This window comes from Stylophora pistillata, chromosome 2, assembly GCF_964205215.1.
Source record: "Stylophora pistillata chromosome 2, jaStyPist1.2, whole genome shotgun sequence".
In the NCBI taxonomy this organism is placed as follows: domain Eukaryota; kingdom Metazoa; phylum Cnidaria; class Anthozoa; order Scleractinia; family Pocilloporidae; genus Stylophora; species Stylophora pistillata.
The window spans coordinates 31,836,815-31,853,309 of NC_142520.1; the positions used below are offsets into that span (position 1 = coordinate 31,836,815).

The 16,495-nt window shown below is 39.6% G+C and overlaps 1 pseudogene; it reads right to left on the reverse strand.

The window, feature by feature from the left end:
* Positions 1-1,146, reverse strand: part of LOC148738346 (uncharacterized) — a 2,478-nt pseudogene extending 1,332 nt beyond the window's left edge.
* Between the last annotated feature and the right edge of the window lie 15,349 nt (positions 1,147-16,495).

Below are 16,495 nucleotides of genomic sequence, written 5' to 3' on the forward strand. Positions count from 1 at the left end.
CTTGCAATATGGATGCAAATCAGTGAAATTGTGGGCTACAATCCGAGCGTTAAAACTACAAGCAGAGCGTTAAAACTTTCTTTCTTGCTTGCTTTTCGGGTACATTTATAACTTGATTTCTTGATAACTATTGTGGTCCTTTGAAGGAACTCATAATCTTATTGATAGCATAGGAAAGGAATTGACCAATCAGATAATGTTACCATATATAATACACAATAAAAGACCGTACATCTATCGATTATACTTTTCACTCGACAAATTCAGTTTTAACTCGTTACTGATGGTGTGATGATTGAATATTAGTGAGTGCTCTTTTTCGATTGAAAACACATTTTCGCCTCTTCTTTCTCCTCATTAAAAGAAATTTCTTTAATGATAACTTTGAAAAAATGGCGACAATCAGCATTTTCATAACTGTGACCGCGCAGCTTGTCTTTTAGTTAGGTTATGTTGAGGAGGCTTTCAGGATCACTCATATTGGCGGAAAAAAACAGAAAATTATTCTGAAAATGTCAATATCAACGGCTGAAATGTGGACCATACGTAGACGACCATTGGCTTACATAATCACGATAAACAAAGTAAAGCTTGTCGATCGCTATTTCTTAACCATTAAGTCACCACGTTAACAACTTCCTTTCGGGTAGTTTCTGATCGATTTATCATAAACCGTGGCATCTCGTAAGAATAAAAGTGTCACAAATTTGAGCTTTTACAGGAGATTTATAGTCAATCTGCAAACGTGGCTGACTCATATTACTCCTGAGGGAAATACAAAGCAACACAAGTTCTTATTCCTCCCCAGGTAAGATATGCGAATAAATCGCGGTTACCCCAAATATTTGCTCCTACTTGTCCCGTTCCTATGAATAAACTCACTATGAAACTGTACACCAATTATTATATTCCCTTGTTCAAGAAAAAAAACACAATATCTCGAAAATACGCACGAACCTGGAACCTGGACCTTTGTATTTGTAGCGCGGTAACAGTAACGCCTGAAGGCTTTTAAACCCTCGATATTTATACTGTATATTTTTTAACTTTTAATTCCAACAGGTATCAGTTTCCTACCAGGCTAGATATCCAACATGGCATATAAGTTGCGCTGAAGTCGTGCCCCACTTCATATCGTTCCACCATACCACAGTCTGGTGTCTTACTGAGTTTCTATTAGAAGAGCTAATATCTGATTACGGTTAGATAGTTTTCAATATTGTTCCTGTTCATCAAGATAACTAGCATACAATAGTTCTGAAATGTTCATTTTCAAGATGAGGGTTAATGGCCAAACTCTGTTATGGAGGTCTCGTTTTGACAAGAAAGCTTGCACATGTAACCTGAGGATTTTAGGAACTTAAACTACCTCAGCATCATTTCCCATGGTGGCCTGATAGATTCAGTCATGATTTTGTTTACGTAACGAAGTGGAATTGGTTTCTGAAGTTTGTAGGTTGATTGTCTTTTTCAAGGCAAGTGATGCTAAATCAACTCTAGGGAAGCATTTCATGCGAATATTTTTGGCATTTTGTGAACTAGTACACGAGGACACAGCTTTGCAGAAGGACCGGGACATTCGGAAAATGATGTAGTCTATACTAGAAGCGATTAGGAGCTTGATTTGGTTTGAATGTACGACTAATTTTGGACAATACCTACATGTAAAGTAACAGAATGCTGAGCGCACGCTTCTATTGTCCATTGGGGCACAAAGTTCTATTTTCAGTTGGTTGAGAGAAAAACGTCTCTGAATTTTCAAGAAAGAACACAGAAAAATTTGGTTGAGGTAGGTAGCTATGGGGTTGCAATTGGAAGAATTTAGGGAAAAAAGATAGGCGCATAACACGACCAGAACACAAGCAATATCTTATTGAATGATATGTTCAGTAGTATTCTGAAGTAACATTGCATTAACGTCATCCAGTTGTTAATAGTTATGTCTCTACTGTATATAGATGTCTATATACAGCCTGAATCTCAAAACATTGCTGAGGATGATCTATTAAATACGGTGTAAGTGTAGAAAAATACACTTTCAATCAATCAATCAATCAATTTATTTAACGTGGTCAGAACGCTTAGCTAAGAGCTAGTTTACAGGTACGCCATGAAAACTTTTCACAAATAAGAATAAATGTACATGTGTTTGAAACACATCTTTTCATAAAAGGACAGATTTAAGGAATCAAAGTATGACTTTGTGGTTTAAGTAACATGCACTGGGCAGTATGTTGTTTTGCTGTGGTTACTTGACAGAGGTGTCTAGATGTAATCTTGTGAGATTGTTCAGTAAGCTGCATTCTTCATCGCACGGTAACTGTAAGACAGTGCTGTTGTTATGTACAAGTGTCCTCTCTAAATGATGCCTCTTAATGAAGTCTCTTTGAAGAGAAGGGGAAAAAAGAAAGATGAATTTTGAAATCATAACAGTACTACAATGACAGTCCTATGACAAATAGGTCAACTAAACGGATTTAGTAAAAGAATTAGTAAGAACTGGTGATAAGTTTTTTAGAGAGGGCAATGGTTAGGGGTCATATTAAGAAGAAGTGACTAGAATACTTACCTACTGATACTGGATAATCACTCTCATTTCATAAGCCAGTTCTTCACTGGCTATCAAAATCAAAGGCAGTTTGTTTATTTTGTTATCATTATGAAAATTATTGCTATAATTATTGCTGATTTATAATTAAATGAAAGTAATCTTGTTATTTGTGTCACCTGTTTCAAATATGAATTTATACATGTATGTTAGCTTATTTTCATAATATTGACAGTGGTATAATGTATAGAATTGCCTTGTGACTAAGATTCTGGCTGACTGAGTTTATAGCGGGCATCCTCCGTATCACTACACAGTATCAATCTTTTTTGTCTTTAATTGCCTAAATTTATATAAAAAATAATCAGTAGATAGCACTAAGAAATGAGGCCCATAGTGCTTTACGATCTGTGAAGCAAGTCTCTAAAACACCTGCTTGTATATTTAAATGAGATATGTTTGTAAATATGTGATCAATTAATGTTCAATCCTTAGCTGCATCTGTTGAAATCAACTGTTTGTAACATTTATCTCTAACAAGTAAATTCCACAAATGTTTCCTGTCTGCCTCAATAAGCCAATTTACATTTAAGTCTCCAATAAGATTGTTGTTCTCTGTCGAAATGGTATCTAATACTTCCTAGACTGTTTTACAAATTTGTCTTATGGGAATTTTTGGAGAGCGATGAATACCCAAGACTGTATCGTTCTCACAAATTGTGACTTTAATTACAGTTATTTCAATACCATGTACATTGTGACAGTCAGGATATCCAGGGCAATATGGAATTTTGCTGTACACAGCTGTACCACCAAAAGGTCTTCATCCAAGACAATGTGGATTATCATTTGGAAAGAGATTGTAACCAACTACGTTATATTTGTCACAAGAATCTTGAGAACTAAATCTTATTTCTGCAAAAATATTGACATCAGAACTTGAATAGTTCAAGTCTTTGCATAAGTCTTGTTACGAGCTTGTATGTGTCCATGCAGTGACCGTGCATTCGGGTAACAGATTTTTAGAATTGAACTTGTTATGTCTTAAAGTGGTGATATATAAAGCTTAAGTTTGGCAGTTGTTGTTAATCCCTCCATTTCTTTCTCAACAATGGCATGGATACCAATTTTGTCTTCACAGAGATCAGTTATATATAAGCCTTTAAAGTTATATATAAAATTATATATAAAGTTATATTTAACAATTATTCCACAAGCGCGCGTTGGATATGAGATGATAGATAGCCAACGAGGCGCGTAGCGCCGAGTTGGCTATAATCATATCATATCCAACAAGCGCAAGTGGAATAATTGTTTTATTAAAAAAACGCCCCCGAGATGTTAGACAAATCTTCTCGACTTAATTTTGTAAGAAGAAACCGGATATTACTATTGTGACGTATGCTAAGCACGTGACTCACCTCGTGCGTTGTTGTTGTTAGTACATCCGCCATTAAACTAGTTGAGTTAATATTGCAATTGACTCTATTCTCGTCTCTCCGAACACTACAAATTTTGGCGACGAGTTACGGGATTAAGTAACATGCCCGGGGGAGATAATACCACCGAGGTCGAAGTCGAAGGAGCGAGTGCAGCTTCATTCAGTGCTCCATTTGCTGGTTATTTCGGACGAATGGAGAATTTTGACCCGAAAGTGGAAGAGTGGTCGACATACGTAGAGCGTTTGGAGATGTTCTTTGTGGTGAACAATGTTCCCAACGAGAAAAAGGCAGCCAGTTTACTTACCTTGATTGGTGGGAAGATGTATGCTTTGTTAAAGAGTTTAACTACGCCGACTAAGCCGACGGAGTTATCGTTCACGGAAATTGTAGAAGTTATGGGCCGACATTTGACGCCGAAACCAATTATTATCGCCGAAAGGTACAAATTTCACAAGTACAATCAAGTGGATTCACAAGTACAATCAATTCGTGAATTTTGAATGGAGGTGAATTATTTACTAAGCTAGACCTCAGTAATGCCTACCAGCAAGTAATCCTGGATGAGAAGTCCCAACCCTATGTCACCATCAATACCCACTTAGGTTTATACCGGTACACTAGACTACCATTTGGAGTGGCAGCCGCACCTGCAATATTCCAACAGATGATTGACACAATGCTAGATGGCCTGACCCAAACTGGCGGAATATTGGATGATTTGATAGTCACTGGTCAAAAGGATGAGCAGCATATCGAGAACATGCACCATACTCTCAAGAAATTTGAAGAGTGTGGAGCTAGGTTTAAAGTTTCTAAGTGTGCTATTATGCAACCTAAAGTAGAATATTTTGCATTCGTGTTGGATCGGGAAGGTATACATCCTTCCCCAGCCAAAGTTCAAGCAGTCCTTGAAGTTGGTGAACCTGAGAACCGAACAGAATTGCAATCATTTTTAGGTTTGATAAACTACTATCGCAAATTCATCCCAAACATGTCAACATTGCTCAGTCCTTTGAACCACTTACTATCGAAGGACACACCCTGGTGTTGGAATAGGGAGTGTCAAGTATCATTTCAAGCTCTTAAAGATACTCTGGCTTCTTCAAAAGTATTAGTTCATTACAATCCCAAGCTCGAAGTTCAGTTAGCCGTAGACGCTTCACCAGTAGGCCTGGGAGCAGTAATTTCACACATCACTGCTAATGGAACTGAGCGTCCTATTGCTTACGCCTCGCGATCTTTAACCAAATCTGAACGAAATTATTCGGTAATTGAAAAGAAGCTCTAGCCATCATTTTCGGTATTCGCAAATTCCAGCAATTTCTGTATGGCCGCAGATTTACCCTTCTGACAGACCATCAACCCCTAACGTTATTGTTTGGTTCCAAGAAGGCGATTCCAGCCGTAGCTGCATCACGGATTCAAAGATGGGCAATCCAGCTTTCAGCTTACCAGTATGATATCAAATACCGCAGATTAAAGCAGAACGAGAATGCAGACGCCTTATCAAGACTTCCGTGTAAAGGAACAGACGTTGGCTTACACACTGACGAAGAATCCGCAGACGTCAACAGGATCCAAGTTGCTAGAGTTCCAATCAATTATAAACGGCTTCGGGAAGATGCAGCCCGAGACCCAGTGTTATCGAGAGTCATTCACTTCACCCCTTATGGATGGCCAGACAAGTCCGCGGTTCCAGATAATTTGAAAAGCTATTTTGCTAAACGAAATGAGTTTAGAGTGGAGGACGGATGTCTTTTGAGAGGAACAAGAGTCGTGATTCCAGCGAAACACCAGGAGACTGTGTTAGCAGAGTTACATCTGAGTCACCCTGGAATTGTACGAATGAAAGTATTAGCTAGACTTCATGTTTGGTGGCCGGCGTTAGACTCAGATATTGAACAGTTAGTGGGAGACTGTGAGACCTGTCAGATAACGCACAGTAAAGCGCCACTAACCTCCGATAATCCCTGGATGTGGCCGCACTGACCTTGGCAACGAGTTCATGTCGATTATTGTGGTCCATTTCTTGGTGGTTTCTTTTTGGTTGTCGTAGACGCGAAGTCTAAATGGCTAGAAGTGATACCCATGTCAAGCACAACAGCTCAAGCAACGGTGGACGCATTACGCTCACTCTTTGCTATTCATGGTTTACCCGAAGAGATTATCTCAGATAATGGCCCTCAATTTATTGCACAAGAGTTTAAAGATTTCCTAAGATACAACCATGTGAAACAAATCCTCAGCGTGCCATACCATCCAGCATCTAACGGCGAAGCGGAGAGAGCAGTAAGAACCTTTAAACAAGCGATGAAAGCAGCTAAAAGTGAGCCTGGTACCATGTCACAGAAGATTTGTTCATTCTTATTGAGCTATCGCACTACACCGCACACGGCAACAAGATGTACGCCCGCTGAATTGCTGATGAAGCGAAGACTACGGACACGTCTAGATCTTTTACGACCAGATCTTCGAAAGAAAGTATCTAAACCCTCCAAGTTACAACCTACTGCGCCCAAGAGACAGCTTAGTGTAGGAGATCCAGTCTTGGTACAAGACTACAGGAAGAATCAAGATCCCTGGGTCAAGGGAGTGGTAGTTGCCAAGTTAGGACCTGTGACTTATCGTGTACAGGTAAAAGAGTCATTTTGGAAACGACATATCGATCATTTGAAAGACCTCTCAGGAACGAAGATTCAACCCCATAAGCAGGAACAATCAGAGGATTGGGAAGTGAATGTGCCTCAGTCTTCAGCAGCATATTCGCCAACTGAAACGCCCGTCACCACAGTAGGACACGTTCCTTCACATAGTGAACCGACACCCAACCAGAGTCAACCTCGTGCCACGGAGGCGAAACCACCCCCAGAACAACCAAGGGATCTTGTAAATCAAGAAGCAGCCGTTTCATACAAGAAGTCTGATCGACGTGACCAGACTGTTTTCCAGAGAGACGCCACCCAGTTCGTGACCGAAGACCGCCTAAGCGCCTTATGGAACAAGTTCCTTAGTGAGCTTGAGACTGTCCAAAGTGTAGTGTTTGTAAGGTACACTTCGTGTGCCATACATGACGTAGGTAAGCAGGTAATGTAAGAGAGGATTGAATCATTAAAGCAGCATGGCAGATGTATAGATTAGATTCGTGTGTATCCATTTCCATCGACTTTAGAACGTGACATCTGGCGACGAGGATAGAAGTTGCAGCTGCCCAGACATGGCGTCAATAAAGATAGACGATTTAACGAGTGTGAAACCATTCGATCCACATGGTGAACCTTCAAGCGTGGGAAGGCGATGGCAGCGTTGGTTGAAAAGCTTCTCAGTTTATGCCGATAGCAAAGGCTTGCTCATCCAAGTGGATAAAGCGGATAATAAAATTCAGAGGAGAGCTTTACTCCTTCATTCGGCCGGCGAAGCTGTTCAGGAAATTTTCGAAACGTTACCTGACACAGGCGAGGCGAAAGATTACGAAAAAGCGGTGAAGGCTTTGAACGACTATTTCATTCCAAAGGTAAATTCGACATACCAAAATCACCTGTTTCGCAGCATGGAACAAGAGGACGGCGAAACCGTGGCTCAGTTTGTTACACGATTGAGACACGTGGTCAAAGACTGTGACTACGGCGACCAAGCTGATAACCAGATTCGTGATCAAGTCTTGCAGCGATGTAAATCACATGAACTACGGAAGAAACTACTGGAAAAAGGTGAGCACTTAACCTTAGAGTTGTTACTTTCGACGGCAGCAAACCACGAGCGAGTTCGGTCACAGCTGGAAAATATGGAAGGCAAAAAGGACGTGAATTTCGTCCGTGACAAGCAAGAAGACAAAGGAAAGGAGTCTGCCAAGCGAGCATGCTACAGATGTGGAAAAGTAGGACATTTTGGAAGAGACCCTGAGTGTCCCGCGAAAGGAAAAACTTGCCATAAGTGCGGAGGAGCTGACCATTTTAGTCCACAGTGTAAAACGAAAACAGCCAAACCTCCCAAACCTAGGCGGGAAGAGAAGACAAAAGGAAGGAAAACAAAGAAGTCAGTCAGGTATGTGAGAAGTGAGAGAGATGAAGATGAATATGCATTTACTGTGAATTCTGCTACATCACCTGAGAAAATAGATGTGACTGTGGGTGGAGTTGTAGTGGCGATGTTGATTGATTCGGGTGCAAGCACCAATGTGATTGACAAAAATCTGTGGTTAAAGTTAAAGCAAGACAAGATTAAGTGTGTGTCGAGAAAGAGTGATAAGAAGCTTTATGCATATGGCAGTAAACAGCCGCTGACCGTTCTAGGAACATTCTCAGCAGAAGCGAGAGTAGAGGGAAAAGAGGCCGAAGCTGAATTTGTTGTTATTAATGGCGAAGGGGCGGCACTGCTTGGAAGAGAAACTGCCATAAAGCTTGGAGTGTTGAAATTAGGAACCCAGATCTGCACTGTGACATGTAGTGAGACAATCATGTCTGATTACAAGGAGATTTTTGAGGGCGTGGGAAAGTTGAAAGATTTCCAATTTAAGTTGTATGTGAATCCAGATGTACCCCCAGTGGCGCAACCAGTCAGGCGCACCCCATTTAGTCTTCGAGACAAGGTTAAGGAGAAGATTGAAGAATTAATAGCCATGGACATAATTGAACCAGTAGAGGGCCCAACCCCGTGGGTTAGTCCTGTTGTAGTAGTCCCAAAGCAGAATGACGAAATACGCCTTTGTGTAGACATGCGCAGAGCTAACGAAGCCATTATCAGAGAGCGTTATCCCATACCTACAGTGGACGAAGTGCTCCAAAGCCTCAACCAGAGCACAATGTTCAGTAAACTGGATTTAAAATGGGGCTACCACCAGTTAGAACTCCATCCAGATTCCAGAAGCATCACAACGTTCACTACACATTGTGGTCTTTACCAATACAAGCGTCTCATGTTTGGGATAAGTTCAGCTCCAGAAGTATACCAGCACGTCATCCAACAATCACTACAAGGCTGTGAAGGTGTTGCCAACATCTCAGATGACATCATCGTTCATGGGAAGAACACTGAGGAACATGACAGAAGATTGCAGCGAGTTTTGGAAAGGCTGAAAGAGAAGAACCTCACACTGAATGCAGAGAAGTGTAAGTTCCATATGACCCGGATGGTCTTCATGGGACTGGTGCTAAGCAACAATGGTATTGGTCCTACTGAAGACAAGGTAAAGGCGATCATTGATGCAAGAGAACCGCAAAGCGCATCAGAAGTCAGAAGCATTATGGGACTGGCAAATTACAATGCCCGTTTCATTCCGGACTTCGCTACAACCGCGGAGCCATTGCGAAAGTTGACCAAAAAGGGTGTTCGTTTCGAATTTGGAGAAGAGCAGAAGAATGCATTCAATGAGCTTAAGAGGAGGCTATCAAATGCAGATAATCTTGGCTATTTCGATAAAGATGCCAAGACACTAATCATAGCAGATGCAAGCCCGGTGGGCCTCGGTGCGATCCTCATCCAAGAGCAGCAAGGAAGGAAAAGAGTCATTAGCTACGCAAGTAAGAGTTTAAGCGCGGTGGAAAGGCGTTATTCGCAAACGGAAAAAGAAGCCTTAGCTGTCGTATGGGCATGTGAACGATTCCATGTGTACTTGTACGGCATTGAATTCACACTGTATACTGATCATAAGCCGCTGGAAACAATCTACTCGAGCAAGTCCAAACCGTGTGCACGAATCGAAAGATGGATCCTGCGATTACAGCCATATAAATTCCAAGTCAAATACCTACCTGGCGAGCAGAATATTGCTGACCCATTGTCACGCTTGTTGCATGCGAATGAACAAGCAGAACCATCACCGGCGCACAAGGTATCGGATGAATTTGTCAGGTTCGTCGCAGCAACGGCCACTCCTCAAGCGATGACAACACGTGAAATTGAAGAAGCCTCATCAGAAGACAGAGAGTTTGTGGAACTGCGCCAGTACATTAAAGATGGGAACTGGAAAGGTGACCAGCATAAGCAGTACGTACCAGTATGTAGCGAACTGTGTGTTATTGGCAAGCTGATCCTTCGTGGTACCAGGATTGTCATACCGAGCAAGCTGAGACCTCGAGTATTGAACCTTGCCCATGAAGGACACCCAGGAATTGTCAGTATGAAGCAGAGGTTGCGATCAAAAGTCTGGTGGCCTGGAATCGACAGGGAAGCCGAGAAGTTTTGCAAAACTTGTTATGGCTGTCAGCTTGTAAGCAGCCCAGCAAACCCAGAGCCAATCAAGTCAACACCATTACCAAGTGGCCCCTGGCAAGATTTGGCCATTGACCTGTTAGGCCCATTACCCTCAGGAGAATCTGTTTTAGTCATCGTTGATTACTTCAGTAGATACTACGAGATAGAAGTCATGCGTTCCACAACGTCAGAAAAAGTCATAGAGTGTTTGGAGAAAATCTTCACCACGCATGGACTACCTCAGTCACTCAGAAGTGACAACGGTCCACAATTCAGATCTGAAGTATTTGAACAGTATTTAGAGAATAACGGTATAGAACACAGGAAAACCACGCCACTATGGCCACAAGCGAATGGCGAAGTGGAAAGACAAAACAGGTCTCTCCTCAAGAGGATGAAAATAGCTCAAGCTGAGGGGAAAGAATGGAAGACAGAAGTGCGCAAGTACTTGGTAGCATATAGGTCAATCCCTCACACTACCACAGGCGTGAGCCCAGCGGAACTCTTGTTTGGCAGAAAGATGCGTACTAAATTACCCGAACTGAAAGAGGAGAGCACAGAGAGCGAGATGCGAGACAGAGATGGCAAAATGAAAGCCAAAACCAAATGGTATGCAGACAAGAAGAGGAATGCCCACGAGTCTTACCTAGCTCCAGGTGACCAAGTGTTAGTCAAACAAGAGCGTAAAAATAAATTATCAACATCATTTGCTCCTGAGCCTTACGATGTTATCACCAAGACTGGAAACAGTGTTGTTATTGAATCACCAGACGGCATGCAACTAATGCGAAACACAACCCATGTAAAGAAGTATGAGGAGACATCACAGAACCCGGGGGAAACAACTTCAACGCTTGATGTTACTGATCCTGTGGAACCGGAAGCAGAACGAGAAAAACTGAGCAGCCCGGTTGTGACGAGACCGACTAGAGTCAGAAAACCGCCGGAAAGATTTAAAGACTATGTTATGACTTGAGTGTCATTATCGAGGACTATGTTTTGACTTGAGTGCCATTATCAGAAACTTTGTCGTGAGTTAATGTCATCATTGACTGTTACTGTTCATAAGGGGAGGATGAATGATTTTGTGGCTAGCCGTTTTATGAGTTTCAATTGTACTAGGCTTTAAGCGACTCTCTGTTGTGTTGACATCTTAGGATCGTTGTGGCTTTAAATAAAAAAAGGAAGGGATGTAGTGTTTGTAAGGTACACTTCGTGTGCCATACATGACGTAGGTAAGCAGGTAATGTAAGAGAGGATTGAATCATTAAAGCAGCATGGCAGATGTATAGATTAGATTCGTGTGTATCCATTTCCATCGACTTTAGAACGTGACACAAAGGAACTCTGACGTTTTATTATTTAGTGTTCGTTGATACTTTTCCTAAAGAAGGGAGGAATGTTATGACGTATGCTAAGCACGTGACTCACCTGGTGCGTCGTTGTTGTTAGTACATCCGCCATTAAACTAGTTGAGTTAATATTGCAATTGACTCTATTCTCGTCTCTCCGAACACTACAATTACAATGTACAGATATTAGATTATTGTATATTGGCTCATTTACCATAATGGCTAAGCCAATAAAAAGTCTTAAATTGCATTATCCAATGATTCAGTTTTTAATAAATAAAGTTATATATAAGCCTCTACTTAGTGCAACATAGTGCACATGTGGAATGGTTCTCTTAGTACTTAAGCTGACAGCAATTTCAGTTTCAGTATCCCCTTGTGATCTATCAACTGTTTTTACTACTGCAGGGCGTAATGGAAACTGTTTTCTGACAAATTGAACTGCCTTGTTTTTACCAACAAAAAATTGTATGGTAATCGGTTTTACTGGGATCCATGCATGATCAATTCTTTGGGTGTAGAGATATCTGTTCTCATTTCTAGTTTTACGACCACCAACTGAGTGATCAAACTGTACCCAAACTATTCCTGCGGGTTTGGTTTGCTGGTTTGGTTGCACAAATTTGACGATATTCCCAACAGACACCGCGGAAATACGTTTTTTAAGGCACGATACAGTATTTTATTGGTCAGCGGACACCTCAACGAAACCATAAAATACCGTTAACTTTTACAATGTTTTCGCCATGAGTCAAATCCACAGCGTAAAAAGGCAAAACTTGGAAAGAATACTGTAAACTTAGCTTTGAAACTCCGTTCACCTTTTGGATAGTTCTCAAGCTCAATTATATAATTTGCCAAAGCCGAACTGAAGTTGCACACGATATGAAATTGTTGTTTTTCGCAGGCGGCTCCGTGGCAACTAAGTTTTGTTTATAGAAGAGCATATTAAGCACCAAGGCTAAATATGAGACGGTTTTTGAATGGCTGAGGACGCTGCACCATCAGGTTTGTAAAGGAGTGGCTTGAACCGTATAAATCGGCATGTCAACGGCATTCCGGTCAGATTCGTCGAGAAGACAAAACATGCCCGTGTAGCACGGACACCCTATCCCCAGTCGTTATTGTGTGTATCATAGTTGACCAAAAACCTATGACTGTAACATGTATAGGGCTGAAGCCCCCAAAAATACAAAAATTGGCTCAACTAGAGGAAGAATAAACCGAGGTATGTTTAAGTACAAAATGTCCATTGTAATGGTAATAAATTAAGTTTTCACTTTCCACATTAGTTTGTAATTTTTTGTTCTAAGCTGTAATTTTTTTTCTGAGCAATAATTTTACTTTCCAAACAAGCAATTATGAATAGTTTGTAGTATGTCTTTTTTTTATGCTGCTCTTCCCTCAATAATCATTTTATTTTATTTCTTTCTTTTTACTTTTTCTTTTCTTTCTTTACTAACTTACTGCCATCTGCAACATAAAATGTAGCAAGCTAACAGAATACTTCTGGTTTATATAGCTCCCTGATTCACGAAGTAACATTACCATCTTGGTACTACTAGAAAACGAATTTTTAAAAAGCAAAAGTACTGTAAGGTAAAATAATTAGAATAATATAATTTAATCGATTTATGCGAATAAAGCACTGTTTTGTCTTTTCTCATATTGCAACAGCCTTGAATGAATAACTATCTTCTAAACTTGATTTCTTATACTCAGAAGCTGCCTGAATTATAAATAAAGAACTTATGTTGGGTGTTTATGGAGGTGGAAAGAACATAATGATTATGATGATTAACCTTCCAAATTAGAAATGTTAGAGGGAAATTATCAGAAGTATTTCTGAAGTCAAAGTTGTTTGTTAAAATGTTCAGGAGAAAATTGATTAGATTAAGTCAGCTGTCAGTCCCCAGTTAACACTAAGTCATGAGGAGTAACCAAAAGCTTGTAATTAGCCTGTGTACTGCTGTACCCATCCAGTCAAATAAAAATCAGGGATGGGATATTCCCAAACGTAAACAATGATAGCACCATACAAATGTCATTTTCTCAACTTATTACTGTTGAGGGGAGCACTGGTATGGCTACACTAGTTGTAGTCAATAAGAAATTCTTAACTAATTTTGGCAATATACATATATTTTGCCACCTTGAAAGAAAATGGCTACAAGTTAAATAGGAATGTTTCGTAACAATGTTCTGTAGGGATATGATGTAATATTACTGATGGGGATCATAATTATCCTTACAGTGGCAGAACATGTGATGTGTATGTAAAGCTTAAAAGTATGTAAAGTGTATGTAAAGTGTATTAAAAAGTGAATTAAAAAGTGTATTAAAAAGTGTATTAAAAAGTATGTAAAGTGTATTAAAAGTGTATGTAAAGCTTAAATGAATGTGATGTGTATGTAAAAGCTTAAAAAAAATGAATGGAAGAAGAGTACTTGATTATTTGCATAAATTAATGCAATGCACATGCAAGATAGTGGAATATACTTCAGGTAAACATACCTGTGCCTGTAAAAGTTTCAAATGACTGAGTTATAAAAATATAAAAATAATAATAATAAAAAAGTGGGTTTCATTGAAAATGCTTTCGTGTAAAACAATTAGAGCTGTTTTGGAAATTAAAGTAGCTGTTGTTGCAACAGAATAACGCTTGTTTAGTGATGTTTACAAAGGAATCGGAAATCGAAGAAATATGAATTGTTTGCTGCGATTATTATATAGGCGATTGATTGAGGGCGCTGAAAATATGCACTATTTGGGACCGTCCAACATGACCGGTTCATTTATAATTTATCTTGAATTAAGCCTTTATTGACAGCAGTTGATAGTAGATCTCTATTACATGTCTTTAGTACGTTTGGTTGTGCCTGTTCACGAGATAACTTGTTGATAAAACTGCAAGTATATGAAATGAACAAATGTTTTCATAATTTGATTACGGACACCCGTTCTTAAAGGCACAGAAAACCAGAAGGGTGGAATGGCGGAAAATCAGTCTATAAAGGTAAATTCTCATCCAAGCGCATAATTACCAAAATGAAAAGGCACCGCACGTCGGCGCAAAGTAAGTGTATGAATATTTTCACAACACAATAATTACCTGTATCGCTTCATGCTAATAACACTTAAAAATCAAACCAGTCTTCAGACTCGCTGGAAAAGTGTCTTACAGAACTAATCTCCTGCTTTGTCTGGATAACTATCGCTGTTTTTGACAATTCTGAAGACGAGGGTGACTGAAGAACCAAGATCGCGCTTCGTAACTGGACGGCCAGCCTAAAATAAGTCAGCAAACAGCACACAACTCCAAACAAAATGACTCCCTATACTGTTATTTGTTAAGAAGTGGTTTCAGTATTAAAAAAACATTCAAAGGATCCAGTATAACAAACCAGGAGAAGTATCATGCATATTTTCCAACTTAAAACCACGCAAAAGGCCGATATCTTCATCGAACTCAGTCTACAAACATATGGAAGCGCTTGGCAGCCTAAAGTTGATGACCACCGATCAGTTACTGTGACGTCACGAAAACGTATTTCCGCGGTGTCTTCCCAGCACCATTTGTCGTGTCATCTTCAGTTCGTATATTCATTATAAGCCCAGTTCTTTCACCTTCAGCAAGGCAAAGGTTCAATATCAGCTGCTTAGTTTTTCTTGGGTCATTTGGAATTTGTCTTAATATCTTTCCTCGAAGCTCGGGAGAGTTAGCTCCAATAATGCTATCTAGGGCTGTGATTCTGTAATTGTTTCCTACTGCTACATTATGTACTTTTTCATTAAATTCATCTACCTTTGTATTTAGGTGTAATAGGTGGGGTCAATCGCACAACTCTTTCTTTCAATTTTACAATGTCACTTGTTGTGTGTTTACCCTCACGTAACCTATTAAGGAGTTCTGCAAACAATTTGTTATCTCTTTGCCGCATGATCTCAGTGAGTTAAAACATTGAAAAGTACTTTTGCCATACACTTGGAGCAAGAACTGTGTAATCTGAATTTTGGAGGTCTTTAAATATGTAGCCATCCACTACTGGTTCTAACTGGAACAAATCACCAATAGCAATAATAGAAACACCGCCAAAATCATCTTTGTAACCCTTAATATCTTTTAGGCTATTGTTGAGCTGTATGGCCAACATACTATTTCCCACCAACTTGTAGCCTTCATCCAGATCTATTAGTCTTTATAATGCCCTTTCTTGTTTTAATTGACCAGCAGTTAGAATCCTTTGATTTCCCTTGCAATTCTGGAGAGATATTTGGGATTTATCCAAAAGAATCTCAATTTACAACTTTATGGTTTTGAAAAAATTATTCTCAACACATTTAGCAGCCCTTCGATCAGACCCTCTTAATTCTGATTTGCAGATATCACTGAGACTACCCTTTCTTCATTACTTGATCGTTTTTTACTAAGACTGAAGTATACCTGGATAGGCCAGTTCTTCAAAATATCTATCTCTAAATATACTCAAATGTACACTTCCTTCACCAGATGCAATGCTATATATTCGTGGCTGTTCACTGTCTTCAAGGAAGTCAACAGACCGGTACATATTAACTTCATTGATCAAAAGAATCACCATCTACTTCAGTGTGAGGAAATTGACTGCTTACATATTTTTTATGCTTAACATATTTTTTATTGCTTGTGATGTCTTCATGCTTTCTGTATTACATTTTATATAATTTGTTGATGACACAATTTATTCATACCAGCATATACATTGTAATTACTTATCCTCAAAAGGTATATTACTGATGAGAAATTAATGCCATGTATAGAACTTTAAAATTTACATGACTTGCTATAATATAAAACTGGGCACATTACTTTGAAACAAAATTTTGATTAAAAACTCTATGAACTTTGCCATACAGTGTAATGAGCATTTATAACACAAGCCCTTATTTTTATTTTGGTACAGAAGATTAAGTGATTAGACAAC